The sequence below is a fragment of the Panthera uncia genome, chromosome B1, assembly GCF_023721935.1.
Source record: "Panthera uncia isolate 11264 chromosome B1, Puncia_PCG_1.0, whole genome shotgun sequence".
In the NCBI taxonomy this organism is placed as follows: Eukaryota; Metazoa; Chordata; class Mammalia; order Carnivora; family Felidae; genus Panthera; species Panthera uncia.
Window position 1 is genome coordinate 189,547,926 of NC_064811.1, and position 16,537 is coordinate 189,564,462.

Consider the following 16,537-nt stretch of genomic DNA (forward strand, 5'->3'; position numbering starts at 1 on the left):
TTGGGATAGAAGAATAAATATATTCTAAATAGTGTTTCTCCAAATCTGGCGCATAGACCACCTGCATCAGATTCATCAAGCATGCTTATTTAAAAAGTTGATATTTTACCCTCCCCCCTTCCCCCCCTTAAAACCCCTGCATCAGAATCTCTGGGTATGGATCTCAGATGTCTGCATTTTAAGCAAGCTGCCTGGGTGAATCTTACACACGCTCCGTTGAAATGTCGCTATCGAAGAAACACACAAGACTTCGTTGATCCAGAAGTGGATGGTAACCTCACGAGCACAACCTAAGTGAAATTTGGTTACAACTTCTCACCACAGGACCAAGGTCCTGTGTGATACAGCCTCTCTCCTCCCCAGCCCTCAAGTCAATAGAGATCAGTGACACCGAACCATATACAGTGCTCACTTTCAGCCACGCATACCTGGCCCACACTTGTCTGATCGCTTCACCAGCCTAAATTCTGATTTATATGAAGCCCAGATGACACCCTCCACTATTCTCCTTTCCTAATGGTGCCCAAACCTTATTCCCACAGTAAGAATAAGTAAAAGGCTTATTTGTGTGACTGCTTCGCTAACATCTTTATTTAAATATAATTCACATACCGTAAAATTCACCCATTTAAAGAGACATACAATCAAAGTTTAGAAGATTTTGACCCCCCAGAAAGAAATACATTAGCAATGACCCCACATTCCACTACCCCTCTACCCCACCCTAGGCAATGACTAATGTATTTTCTCTTGCACCTATTCTAGACATTTCATAAAAATGCCAGCTGCACATGTTTCCATCACAACACCATGAACTGCATTTTAACTATTTCCTGATACATCTGCCTTTCTGAGACTGAGTTTCCAAAGTCTGGCACTCAGCATGGCACAGGAGGAATAATCAATAAATGCTGGATTACTTAATCAATGTCCCTTTTGCTTCGTGTCATAGGCAAGGAGAGACAGAACTCGGGTGTGCTGTCTCCACTTACAGGGAAAAGACTGGATGGTAACTAAATTGTGGGGAGTTAGGTTCAGACAGGATGGAAGAAGTCTGGCAAACCGAAAAGTGGGATACACACAGCTACTGCTCCTAGACCTTGGGGAGACTGTACATCTGTTGTCAATTGACCTTTACCTCCAGCACCTGTGCACTCTCCTTCGTCAAGGGGCCCGGAGTCAACAGGTTGTGCAAAGCCTCCCTCCCTCTAGGTATTCAGAGTTTGAAAAGCAAGCGACAGATCTTCCCTTTGATTTTAATCAAAATTTCTATTGCCTAAGAGCTACTCACATCGCAGTGATGTGATTCTGAATACATCACCTGATTGACAGAACTGATTAAAATACTAGGCAAGATATCAGTCATTAAGTAAAATTTATAACACACGCTCTTAAAGAAGCTTTACAAAGCAGCGTATTAAAAAGGAATGATTAAATCACCCAAAATGCCACAAGGGGAGGTTAACATTTTTCTTAAAGGTACTTTGAGACAGCTCTGAGGACATATACACATATATCCATATATATACAAGTACTGTTTACACTTTACAATATACTGCACAGATTTTTCCCCTTGAGTAAATATACAACTACAGCACCCAGTGATGGCTGTGTAGCATTTCATTGTTAGATGTTAGATGAGTCATCTAAACAATCCTTTACTCTTAGACATCTTGGTTACTTTCCTTTTGTCTCCCACCACCCCTGCCCCCTGCCGGCTATTATGAACAATGCTTAGAAGAATATATACCTGTGCAGTTAGTTGGGTATACCCCTGAATACATTTTCATAAAGAGAGCTTCTGTAGCACAGTGTATCCCTTCTTACGTTTTGGTCAACATCACAAAAGTGCTCTGCAGAAAGGCTATATACCCCGACTTACACTCTGGCCTGACACCCTGGCCAAGACTGCATTTTCATAATATCTTTAGTATTTAACAGGCGAGAAGCGAAGCATGGCCTTTTGACCCTGATGTGTCAACTGCCAAATTGGCATGCTATTAACCTTTTTCTTACAAGTGTTGATGCAAAAATCCCCCTGCCGCTTTCCTCATCCTTGACCCTCTACCCATCCCTGACCTATATCCTTTACCAAATCCACATTTAATCCCATGTAACACTGGGGTCAAGGAAGCTATGGAATACACATTTCACCTAATCCTCAAAAGTATGCAAACTGTAGTGCTCTATTTTTTTAAGGACCCATCAGAGTAGAAATACACAATGTAGATTTTATTTGCATTTCCTCAGTTACTTGTGAAATAGATTTTTATTGATCTTGATAGTTCTTTTGCTAAAGTTCAATATATAATTGCCTAAGAGGATATTTACCTTGGGTTTTTAAGACTATTTTTCCCACTGATGTCAATGCTTTTGTTATCATGTATTAACATTCCATATATGCATGATATATTTATTTCTGGACTCTCTATTCTTTCCATTATCATACTATTTTGAATCGTGTAACTTTATAATGAATCTTGGTATCTGCCAGGGCACAACCCCTCCTTCAATTCTGCCTGATAGTCCTTCACTTGTTTCACGTGTTGTTTTTTTTTTTTGTAAGGTACTTTAAAACCACATGATGTTTTTTTTTTTTAATCCTAATAGGATTTTGCTTGATTTCTCAATGCACAGATTAGGGTTTTAGAAAATTCCTGTCTTTAATATTTTAAACTTTATCGTATATAGCAGCAACAGAGGCATGTGTACCCATAGCACAAAGAATAACAGTGGTGATTAAATGTTTAGGGTGGTAAAATGATTTTTCAGGCACATCATATCATTATCTTTTGTCAATCATAACTGCAAAAGGGATGTTTTTATCATTATCGTTTTGTGGATGAGAAGCTGAGGCACAGAAATTTGTGGTAACTCGTCCACAGTCAACCAACCAATAAACACTGGAGCAGGTATTCCACACAAGCATTTTGTAAAAAGCCTCTACGCTGACAATTCTGCATAGTTAGGGTACACACTCCATTCTGGTCTGTTTTTTATAGCTTTAAAATATTCTTGGGGCTCCTGGGGAGCTCAGTTGGTTAAGTGTCCAACTCTTGGTTTCTGCTCAGGTCATGATCTCATGACTGGTGAGATCAAGCCCTGCGTTGAGTTCTGAACTCACCGCACAGAGCCTGCTTAGGATTCTCTCTCCCTCCCTCTCTCTCTCTCTCTCTCTCTCTCTCTCTGTCCTGTGTACCTGCCCCACTATCTCTCAAAAATAAACATTAAAATAAATAAATAAATAAATAAATAAATAAATAAATAAATAAAATTTTCTTCACCCAACACTGTACATATCTTGTTGAATTTACATCCACCCATTTTATATTTTTGACTGCAGTTTTCAATTATTACATGTCTTCGGTAAATTTTTTAAAAATTGGCATTATGTATATTATCAATTATTTATTTGGTAAATGGCCTAATTATTGAATGCTCATTGTTTCTAATTATACTTCAGTTGCTTTCCATTTCCAACAATTATCATCTTTAAATAATCATAATGTGGTTCATGGTTTCCAATATTTACACTTCTGGAGTCTCTATTGTCTGATTCTTTTGCCTCAGAATTACATAACTGCATTATATGACAATACCTAAAAATAGTTTATTACAGTTGAACATTAAAATTTCCTCAATGCATTTATTTTAATGTTGAGATAATTTTTTTACATTTTACTGCTATTAATCAGATCGACTTATAAAACTGGTTTTTATGTATAATTTTTTATCTATATTCCCCAGCAGTTAAAATAGCTTAGGCTTCTTTTCCTAACTACTAAAGGAATTTGACAATAACTTTCTGAAGTACGAATCTTTTGGGGGATACCTCAACAGCAGTCTTTTTATTGGTAAACTTGTATTTTACACAATTTACTCAATTCTTCCAATTGATAGCCCCTGAAATATCAATTTGATGTAGGTTTTCCTTTCGTCGTTCCTGATTTTATGTGTTTTCTCATTATTTTATCATACATGTTTTGATCAGATAAATGTTCCACATCTTATTTATTGAAAGAATAAATTTTTGAATCTTACCTTCTTCAAGAAATAAGTTTCTGGATTTAGTTTCAAATTCTGCTATTTCTTGTAATTCATTAATATACCTTCTTTTAGATTTCTTAAACCATTCTTTGTCCTTTCCTACATTTTATTTTGTGGATATTTTTTAGTTTTTTCAATTAAATAATTCATTCACTTTTATTTTTATATAATAATAAGGTACTTCAGATACTAAGTTCCTTTTTATTACATTTTGTCTACACACATAGGTTTTGTATGGTTTCTCTTTTTTTGTATTTCCATAGATGGCATTTTTTTACTGCTATTTTCTAAATAGTCTGCAATGACAGCTTGATTTTATTCTTTGGGTTAGTTATTCCTAAATTTATTACTTTATTGTTAAACCAGAGAATAGTCTATTATTACAAATTTGTCTCTTTTTTTTTTTTTTTTTTTTTTTGAGAGAGAGAGAGAGAGCACACTTGAGTTGGGGAGGGGCACAGAGCAAGCAGGACAGAGATCTCAAGCTCCATGCTGACAGCAGAAAGCTGGATGCCGGGATCGAACTCAGGAACCATGTCAAGGTTGGATGTTTAACCAACCGACAGAGCCACCCAGGTGCCCCCAGTGATTACCAATTTTTCAAAATGCATTAAGGGCTTTTCTTTTTCCTTGCTTGTGTGTGTGTGTGTGTGTGTGTGTGTGTGTGTGTGTGCGCGCGCGCGCGCGCGCGCGCACGCGTGCATGTGTGTGTGGCTAAGTATAAGGTAACATAAATGGGATGTATATCTTGCGTGGAATAACTTTTGATTTGCTTGTATAGTACATAGTTTGCTACTCATCTATTGGGCGATCTTATTAACTAAATCAGCAAAACCAATTGTGCCACAATTTAATTCTTATGTATTAATCTTTCATGAACTAAATAAAGTGTGCTGAACTCAACTACTTCTCGTGTTTCTTACTCCTCCCTGTGTATTAAGCAGTTTTATGTTACATTTTAATTCTAGGTCAAACTTTAGGTTAAAATTGATGATATTAGAGGAGGTGGACATTTTTGTTGTTTTTTTAGAATTTCAGACCATAATCAAAAATTCCTCTCCTTCATCTCCAATCATTTCCCAAGGAAGAAAATCATGAAATGTTATATTCTGCAGCCACATACAATCTACAACCATGAAAATAATTAAAATAAAATGATTAAATTCGTCTAAGGGAGCAACGAATACTTTAATCCGTAAATCACATATTGGAAAGTGCAGAATCTGTCTTAAATTAACATGTCCATTTTACTACAATACGATTCTTGAGATCTACATCATTAATGATAAACAAGTCAGAGTATATCAAATTAAATTCTCACATTTTATTACTTAAATCATGAAATGGGGAGTCTAAGAAATTATTTATGTTTAATTTTCTTTTTTTATACTGCTCTGATTATAGGTTATATAGGTTATATGACTTATATGTGACTTATATGACTTATATATGACTTATTATATGACTTATAATATGACTGATTATAGGTTATAAAGGTTATATGACTAATATTTTCAACATTGTTCTATAAAGGATAAAGGCTCTTGTGCAAATCAGAGGATTTTTTAAATTCACTAAAGTCAAGACATACATACCAGCTTCTAGCCCCGTAAAACTTAAATAACTCTACCTGTCTAGAGAAAAAGAAACAGAGACGAAGAGAGAGAGAAAAGAAGGAAAAGAGAATAAAAATATGTATTTTTCCATTATGTCAGAAATTGTGCCAGATTTGTTATCCTGTATCATACCCCATAAGTAATTACTTAAATTCACATTAAATTAAAATCAAATACGTTCCTAATTCTCACCTTGTAGCTAGCGACTACTCTTTTGGACAGTACAGGTAGAGAATATTCCCGTCACCACAGAAAGTCTTTTAGGACAGCACGGAGGACGGATGCTCCTCTTCTCAAGAATAATAAAAAAATACTTATTATTTCTATTTTCAGATAGGACATCTAAAGTTGAGATAAAATAAATTTCATGTTCATGTCCAGAATATTAGCAACTGACGAACCAAAGACTTTACCCTGGTTCTGCTTGGTTACTGAGCCTCTGCTTTTTCCACTCACTACATAAAATTGATTGGAGAAAAGAAACTGTTAGCGTTAGGAATGGCTGTGGGAAGCACCTGCCCCAAGCAGATCAAGGTCAGAAACCTCACCAAGGTGCCATTGGCACCCTTTCTCCCAGGAACATTTATCCTCATCCTTGTTAGATTGTTTTCATTTTTTAAATTTATTTATGTGTTCTGAGAGAGACAGACAGACAGACAGAGAGAAAACAAGCAGAGGAGGGGCAAAGAGAGGGAGAGAATCTCAACCGGGCTCCACACTGTCAGCTCACAAACCCTGAGATCATGACCGGAGCCAAAATCAGAGTCAAGTATTTAACTGACGGACCACCTAGGTGCCCCCTTGCCGGATTCTGCATTTAATGTTAGATTCTTTGAATGGTGTTAAAGGCTCTTACCAGTAGTTGTGTTCTTCAATGCATTTGTGTTTCAGATTTCTACATCATACCTCCCATCTCTGGCAGAGACTTAGCAACTCTGCCAAGCACTGTATTTATACCACTTATGGAGACAATTTTTGTAGGTGACACAGTCTAAATGACCTGTCCAAATTTAATTATTTAAATTCTACCAAACTCACCCATTTTCTGTTGTAAATTGAGTAGCGCCCTCAGATATGCCCATTTCCTAATCCACGGTACCTATGAATGTGACATTATTTGGAAAAAGGGCTTTTTGCTGATGCAATGACATTAAAGATCTAGAAAAGAGATCATCACGGATTTAGGACGAGCACTAACTCCAAAGCCTGGTATCCTCATAAGAAAGAGCAAGGAGAGGGCCGGTTCGCACAGGCAGACACAGAGGAGGACACAAACCCACAGAGGAAGGTCAGGTGAAGTTGGCGGCAGACAAGGCAGTGATGCAGATAGAAACCAAGGACCATCCGGCATTTCCGGCCACACCAGAAGTGAGGACAGAGTCATGACCCGACTCTCCTTCAGAGCCTCCAGGAAGAATCAATGCTGCCAACACTGTGGGTTCAGACTTCCGGCCTCCAGAACCGTGAGTGAACAGATTCTTATTCTTTGAAACCACCGGTTTGTGGCAATTTGTTACAACAGCCTTGGTAAACTATAAAGCCACCCTCTCTGTCAGTATTTCCTGTCGGTGCTTTGATCCCCTTCAAAGAAGGTAGGGCTCCTTCTGCATCCACCAAGGAAGTCATCAAGAATGTCTTGTGACTGACTTCCCAATTAACTAAAACAAGGTAGCAAAATCTGGGTGAACACCTAAAGAAAAATGGCAAAAACACAAGGATGTTAGGTTACAGGAAAATAACTTTGCCTTGTAAAAATTGGTTGACTGGCTGGATCGAGAGCAAGCTGTCCCCTTGTTGCAAGTTATGAACTGGGTCTGAGGCAAGATTAGTGTAGAGAGACTCACTGACAAGATGTGTGAAAACGTACCCTTGATCAAACAATGGCAGAGAAGTGAAGGGAGCTGCACGATACTGACAAATAGAAGAATGGTTCGTTTAATATGACATCCACTTAATGATATGCAAATAAATTATCATGCTGCATGATGATGAGAAAAAAGACGCAGAATGTAAAAATTTACATTTTCTTATTGATCTTATTGATAATCTTCTCTTGTATTTCTCTAGCATCCGCAAAACTAATTTTAACAACTTTCCATACCATGAATTTTTAAATAGCCATTGCATTCTTTAAACTGTGTAGAAAGACTCTTAGGAACATCTTTTAATCTGCTCCAAGTACCTAACTCTGTGAACTATATTTGGTTTCCTCCTAAGGTCTAATGCTGAGAAGTTTTTTTGTTTTGTTTTGTTTTTTGTTTTTTTTAATTCTCAAGCCCATAGTCAGTGAGGTGCTTACTAAAAATGATAATATGGATGATTGGAACAGAAGGCTGCGGGTTAGATGTTGGGATGGAAATGAAATCTCAAACAAGGGAAACTGAGTGGAGAGACTCGTGTTTCAGAGTAAGTGTAGGAGAGGGTGGGGTCATCAAAAGAACTGCATGGGAGAAAGGGACCCATCTTCTGCAGGAGGAAGAGCAGATTGAGTCAGCAGGGCATTGGGCTCCAGAGACAATGGAGCTAATGGCCCAGAGACAAGGCTTCTCTTCTGTTTAAAAAGGCCTAAATAAAGAAGAACAAATTGCCTGAGGCCCATGGATATTTAAGTATAAAGTTGTAATAGTATCACATGACTTTAGTGGAACAAGAAGTAAAAATTCCTTCAATTCCAGAAAAGGGAATCTGAGGGGTTAAAAGAAAAAAATATATATTTACTTATAACTTTGAAGAACCAGGTTTCTTTGGCATTTTCCGGGAAGAACACACAAAGCATTTGAGGCTGGTTAGAAGAAAATGATTGGAAGGCATTCAAGCCTTGGTCAGTCAATTTAAAAAGTCACCCGCTATCATTTGTGTTTATTTTTCTTTAAATGAGGTAGTCTGTACAAGGCAGTAGACTCAAAGGGAATGGCCCTTATGATCACTTTGGCCTAATTGGAATTTATGTGATCCCACAGCCCCCAGGGTTCTCTAGTTAAAAAAGACCGAGTATTCAGGTAAAGAAAAAAAAAAAAAATACTGGAAACAAGAAACAGCAGCAAAACTGACTAAAGACTAACGGAGAAGGTCATACAAGCCTAGGATTCTCCATAATTACCTATCCACTCTTCACTGAGACTTCAGCCGTACGCTTTGGAAACTTTTCACCGCTTCCTGACTTTATAAGAAAATGGCAGGCTATCAGAGTTATTACAACCATGATGGATTAGACATTTGCTGCAGAAGGTTTTTCTCTACTTTCTACCTACATTGGAATTCTTTATGCAGCTGATTTAAGGTACACACTTCCTAAAATGCTGTTCGATTGCAGTTCATTAGAGTATACTCATTTTTTCCTATTACATATGTTACATACAATTTGATCCAGCAATAGGATATATCCTGGAAGCTGTGCTACACAGGATCAGACTCATTACAGCAGAGATCAATGTATCATTAGGATTACTGTCGGTCCCCCGCGCTTGGAGGGAGAATGGGAGACTTGGTATGCTAACGGATAAAAATTCTGTGATTTGTTTAAATGTCCATTGTTTGATACGTTACGTGCACTCGCATACACTCCTTCATGTACACACACACACACACACACACACACACAAGTGCACATGCACACACGCACTCTGGTTTAGAGGACCAAAGTGAGGAACGGCAGGACCTAGGAAGCACTTCAGAATAGCTTCTACAGACATAAGAAAATATCACCTCGTACAGCCCCAAATATATTTGCAAATTACATTTTCGAAGTATTTGTATGTATCGTTTAAAAGCAAAAACCTCTGGAAAGACAGAGATTTTTATGGGTCAGAAGAAAGGCACTGAGAGAGGAAACAGATTGTTTTTGAGAATGGGGCCCTGGACAATCAGGTTCAGATTGGGCACCAAAGAAAGTGGACTTACAGCAACAAACAAGGGCAAATCTAATTCATTAGTTGATTTAATAGCACGTAGTAAGTGCTTTTAAAGTTTACTTCATCTAGTGAAATATCCAAATATAATGAACGCTTTTTTTTTTTTTTTAGGGAAACTTAAAATGATTCATCACAAATATTTTGAGTATTGACAAAATGGTGCCAAATATTTACATACTTTAAAATCTACTTACATAAGCCAAAAGTGTATGTGAACACTGGCCTATAATACACATTAACAGCATTTGTGGAAGTATGTGCAAGAATTAATATACGTATGAGAATATACACACACACACTCACGGAAGCATATTTCAAGGAAATAAGTGAAATAAGATGAGGAATTAATTGTAGGTATATATCGCACAATCTATGTGCCTATATTCCAAAATATTATGCAGTCAGCTATGGAACTGTTTACCAAAGGAAAGCTAAAAGAATGTTAATCTGTAGGCTAATTTAAGCTTCAGCCCAAACAATTGGCTTTATGATTAAATATTACTGCAAGATCACTGACAAAAAATATCTTGCAACCTTGAAGCTGGCAACAAGTGAGTTAATGCCAACACATCATGGAAATACAGACCTACTTTTATTCTGACACGCTATTTTTTTTTCCAAAATCAGAAGTGGGGTTAGAAATATAACTGTCCATGGTGATCATGTTCTATCAAGCATAATTACAAACACCTTGGCTTATAGATGAGGAAACTGGAGCTAGAAGGTATTAAAGAATCTACTCGAGATCACACAGATTTGAGTGAAAATCACATTTCACATCCTGGCATTTCACATAACAGCATTCAGTGTTATGTCTGTGATAATAAAATTTACTTCTCAAGTAATAATTCACTTCAGAGCCAATCACAGTACTATGGTGGTTCCCAGTATTTAAGAATAAGCTTTTATGAAAGCTATAGCTAAATATTAATTATATTTAAAATAAAAAAAAAAAAACCACGCAGGCATACCCTCTAATGTAGTAATTTCAGTTTTGAGAATTTATCTCAAAAAAAAATCTTTATATGTCAACAAAGACACAAACAACAATCAAACTGTTCATGTTTCTTTTTTTTTCTATTATGAAAATGGTAAAAGAAATATCCAAACATAAGAGACTGTTGAAGAACTTTCACTAAATCCAAATAACAAAATAGCATGCAGCACTGACATAATAATTACTGGCATAGACGGCCAACATATGATTGACTACAAAATCAGAAATAATTTTTGAGTAGACTTATAATTTTCTACATGACATTTATAACTTTTACATGACATTACATACATAGCAAAACCATTGTTCCTTAATGTTGTTACCTTAGGATTTGTTACCCAAGTTAAAAATCACCTTTCCATAATTTCACTTCAGTTGTGAAGGACTAGCCTAGAGACATAACTGTTGCAAAAAATTAGCAATTTTATTCTAGAGTTGTTAATAGCAAGTTGATTCCAAATAAAATGAACTGAAAGGACCAAGCTCCAGAAACAGGAAAAAGCAAAGAACTTTATCACCATGTAATTACATTTTTACTCTAGATTTTTCACAAATCAGTATGTCCAACATTTAAATATTAAGGAGAGCATTAGGCATATAATCTTATTTGTACACAATTAATACCAAATCTGATTTGGGGGTAAATTCTCTTTCAAAGATACTTTGTAACTCATATTTCTTTCTGTTTGTTTTTCTCTGAAAAAAAAAATCATTAAAATAATTTGTTTCCTTTGGACCATTTATTACTTGCACACTTTTATTTAAATGTATCAATAAGAGAGATTTTTGTTAAGTACTACAATTTCAAATTTTAAAGCAAATTTGAAAATTACGAATATTACAAATTTCAATATTGGTTTCAATGCACACACAGGATATATAAAATATATATAAATAAAAAATAAAGTTACAAATATCTATATAGAGATTATCAGAATGGCGATTTGGACACAAATCTTACCAAAATCAGTACCAAGAATTTGAAAACTCAAGACTGTTATTAATGTTGTTTCTGCACTTAATTATTTCTAGGTTATTTTCTCTCAAAATTTTTAGGATTCCCAAATACTGAGATTTCTATTTTTTATATTGTTTGGACTAGGTCATCACACAAACTTTTCATTTAACTGAAATTTGTTTTTCAATATTAAACCTTTAAATTTTTATTTTACTCAAATCAATTATTGTTAGCTGTTTTAAAGGCAAAAATCTTAAAAAGTGTAATATGTTCCCCAGTTTATAACTAAGGAACATCATTTTATTTAAAACATTATTTCTAGGTTTCTAGAAGATGAAGACTATAGACAGCAAAGAAATACCATTGGCCCATAATTATATTAAAATTAATAAATGTATAAATTAATCCAGTTACCAATATAAATTTTAAAGAAATGAATAGCAAATTAGATTCACATAATTAACTTCAGAAAAAATATATTTTAAGGCTGTTAATACTTTCAATCTTTTTAACGTATTTTTGAATCAAAGTAAAATGAAGGTGACCGTAATTAAAACATTATCAACTATGCTTTGAATTTAATAAGCAAAACATTAAGTTGTATGTAAAAGTATTGTGAAATTTGTCAATAAGGAACTTCACAATGATAAACAGCTCTCAGATCTGTATTTTAGCAAAGACCTTCAGTATAAATAATGATACATATAAAACGTGAATTTAGTATTTTTTAAACTTCTTATCTACACGTACCATACATAAGAATGCAAGGTATTTTATCACACTTATTTTGACTATAGAACAAACTTATTTTAGATAAGAAATCTCTATATACAATACAATATTAAAATAAAATAACAAATCCATAAAACAACAAGAAAATAAATTATGATACATTCTATCACAAAACAAATATTCTGCAGTTGTTAAGCTCCTGGATTGTCTGGTACCTATTTAAATATATTCTTATTATTATATTATATTATATTATATTATATCAGCATACCGTTTTGTTTTTAATTTGATAAGAACAGATCAAAGATAGGAGGATCCTAATATTTATAGAGCATTTAATTTGATATCTATCCCTTACATACTGTTTATCAAGCTAATGGATACTCTCTAAATTTGCATAAATACTCTTCAGGAAAAAAGCTTAAGGATGGAAAGTACGTTGGCATATTTATTTTTCAATAATATAACCACTTAACTTTTAAAATCTGTGTTCAATAGGATACCATTATCCTTTCAGAATATTCTACTCTAGTGATAGTACCTACTAATTAACAAAGAAAATTAGAACACACACACACACATACACGGAGGCTCATTTATCATTTCCAGTTGTCAAATTTCCCGAAATATGGGTGTGTTTGTTTATGCTGCTGTTAATTTTGTATATAATCACAGCTTAAACCTAGAAGAATTTATCTTCCAAATAATAGAATTAATCCCTGCAAACAGCATCAACAACTTCTACTTGGTTTCAGTATGTAAGTATTCAAAACCAGGCCATGCTGATTTTACCATTAACTGCCAAAATACTTTTCATTTGTGAAAGGTAATGTGAATAAACTTCTGCCTTAATTCACACTTAATGAATAACTATTATACAGCAAAAAATATTAAGGACTGATATAATCTACTAATGAATTGCTATTTGTAATCCTAACTAGTTCTCATTAAATAGATCTACACTTAAAAAATGTAAAAATTAAGTGTATTTAACAAAATCATTCTGTAAACTGAAGGGCAAACAGCTAAGGTTGTAAACAGGTGTCCTGACCCACCTTGCTCTCAACCTCATGAAACTGAAGCTGGGGAATGGATATTTTTCCCTTTTCACCTGCCCCAGGGAACCAGTTCAGCGAATTTTATAGACTCGGCACATTTTTTCAGGTTGCTTATTTTGCGTGAGAATGTTCTAAATCTGATGTTAGCGTCAAAGATCACTGACATACAATAATGGCGATCAATATTTATTATAAAAGTCCACTAAAAGACCAGCTTTTACGTTACTAAATATGGGGAGTTGAACAGAAGTGTAATATGATTTATATTCTTACCAAAATCACTAGCAAAGCAGTAAAAATGCAGATTTTTGAGGTATGTAAATACTAATATCAATTTGAAGGATTTTTTTTTTTAACACTTAATTCAGTCTTCGAATTTGCCAAAAGTATTATAGCTGCCTTCAGGTGTAGACCAAGTCTGAGAATTGATCAAATATTTCAAAACCTTTAAGACGTTCATATTAGAAAACAAAAAACAATCATTTGGGGCATGGAGGCATTGTAAAACAATCAACATCAGAAAACGTATTGGTATGGACATGTAAATACCAGACAACTGTTTTCTTCTGATAATATCAGGTAGTGAATTCTTTCATGATTATGCCTTTCATCTTTTAATTACGCCTCTCTCTAGCCCTTCAAATCTCCTACCTCTTGAAAAAAATAACTAGAAAGGTATGCTGGTTGTAATAATTCGTAAATGATTCTGCTAAATCCTTAAGTTTTCACCGATTTGATACCAATTTTTGATCCACCCACCTTTTTCAGTAAAACTTCTAAATACAGGTCCTACAAAAACACGGGAGATGGTTTTCTACCATTACAGAGACATATCTGCATTTGTCTTATCCAACAGTTTTAACCTTTAAATAACTTATAAATCTTCTATACAATATGCTGTATTTAAGAGACTGATCTCAAGTTTTATGGTAGTTGAATGAAGAGTAGGGTGGCTGACCCAATCATAGATCTTTGACCGAATATTTCTAAAGTTCTAAAGCCATATGGCAGAACCATTAATGTGCCCTATGCAATCACATCCAGAAAATCATCTGAAGTAAAAAAAAAAAAAAAAAAAAAAGGCTTTGGATAATCAAAGAAAAGGCTTTTGGATAATCTATCCCTAATTTTCAATATTGTAAGAGAAATCTTATACTCAACGTTAGAAAAACAAGTGTTGACTGAAATAAAAGGAGCTTCTTAAATATAAAGGCATCTGCACCCAATACATCATTAATACATAAAGATTAAATGAGAGAGGAATAGTCAAAGTTGGGAATATCATTTAAAATACATTTTGAGGTCCCCTTTATTTCTGCTAAGACTTTATATTTCAAGATAAATTTATAACACCTATGTTCATTGAGAGTAATTCTTATTTTCTTATAACAGAATTGTTTTCTTAGATGGACTGCTTAAAACTCTTTCTTGTAATTAAGAATGGTGTCCCCCCCCATGAAACCCAGATTCAAATATATATGCATTTTCTAGAAATTATAAGTGAAAGTCATATTCAATCATCCTTTACATTACAAGTGAAGTCAAACAGGCTGGTGACAAGATAGAAATTAAAGCATAAAAAGGTTTCATCTTGTGTTTGATCTTCACCGACTGATAAACCTATTTTATCTCTTAGAAGATAAGTTAATGAAGAAAAAAAAAAAACAATACTCACAGCTTCTTCATAAACTCTCAATCCCTCTATATCTTTTTGAAAAGCTTAATTTAGTCGAAGCACATATAAGTCGAAACTTAATAACTATATTTGATACTGTCGGAAGAAAACTACTTAATATAGCTACAAGAAAAAGAAGTCCTGAAGAAATGGAATGAAGGTATAAATGTACAGAAAGTGGATTAAAATACCATAATAACCAGTATAACCACTTGGTGATTGTCAACCTTCAACTATTACCATAAAACTTAAGTTAAATATAGGCACATTATTCAGGAGACTCTTGTAGAGAACCTAATATTGATCCTATGGTTTTTAAAATAAGAATTTAAAAGTTAGTGATTAAAGCATTTCCCCAAATCTTGCAATATACCACACTACCACTGTCATTATCGAGAGTCAGAAGGCTGTCTATCTAGCCAATATTTCCCCCTTTAAACTTGAACTCAACTTCCGTAGTGTGTTACATGATCCTGCCAGCCAGATAAACTTAACTGAAGAGGCTCACTAATGTGTAGAGTCTTGAGCACTTTTTTAAAGTTCTAAAATACAATTTATCTATTTATTAATATACAGACCTGCCTATCTACATATGAATATATAGACAGAGAGATGGAGTATACAGAAAAAAAAACATAAATACGCTTGGTTTTCTTTGCAAATATATATATCACATAAGCAATTGCCATACTATAAACACTTCTAACCTATTTTGCTAAATTAACATTGTTGTTCCTAGCTGACTTTAAATTATAAGAGTTAACGTGCTCAAGGAATTTTACATGTTTAACAGTAATAAGAAATTAGTAAATCTCTGGTTCTTATATTTTTAAACATTTAAACGTGACATAAAACTGTCAGCATTTGATATTGAAGTCCTTTTGTTTTTGCATGTGTGAAGGGGTATGGAATGCGATGTTTTTTAAATCCACAATAATTTAATCTGTGTGGCAATAGGCAGAATAAAATCAGTTCCTTCAGAAGGTAATGTTATTATTTTACAACTTGGGGAGTTCCAAACCTTCCTTAATATTATGTGAATGCAAAGGAAACGTAGTTTTAGAATGCACAATTAAGTACTTTTCTAAAGACGTTACCTGATGATTTAGAAAATAATCACATATATGTTATAAACATGAGTACTCAACATAAAGCACGTTTAGATCAAACGATTCTTGGTACTATCTTTTCCAACAGCATCCCATCTGTCTCAAACGTCCTTAAAATGTTTGGTACAGAATTGTAATTTTAAATTGCTAAATAATGATATTAAAATAAGACGTAACTTGATTCTTCCAGACTAGTTAAGCATAGTCCTCTGCCACAGTAAAATCGACAGCAAATTACAGTGAAAAAGCAGAGAAGGAAGATAGGCAGAATAAACTCCAAGACCCAGCTCTTTTCTGAAACTGTGCAACTAATCCCTGAATTTCGGTATGCCTTTGCTGGTCTGTCTGTAAAATGGGCAGCCTATTTTTCTCTCTTAGCTTCAAAGTTCATTGTCAGATACATGACTGGCTGTAAAGCTTTTGACTTCAGGTGG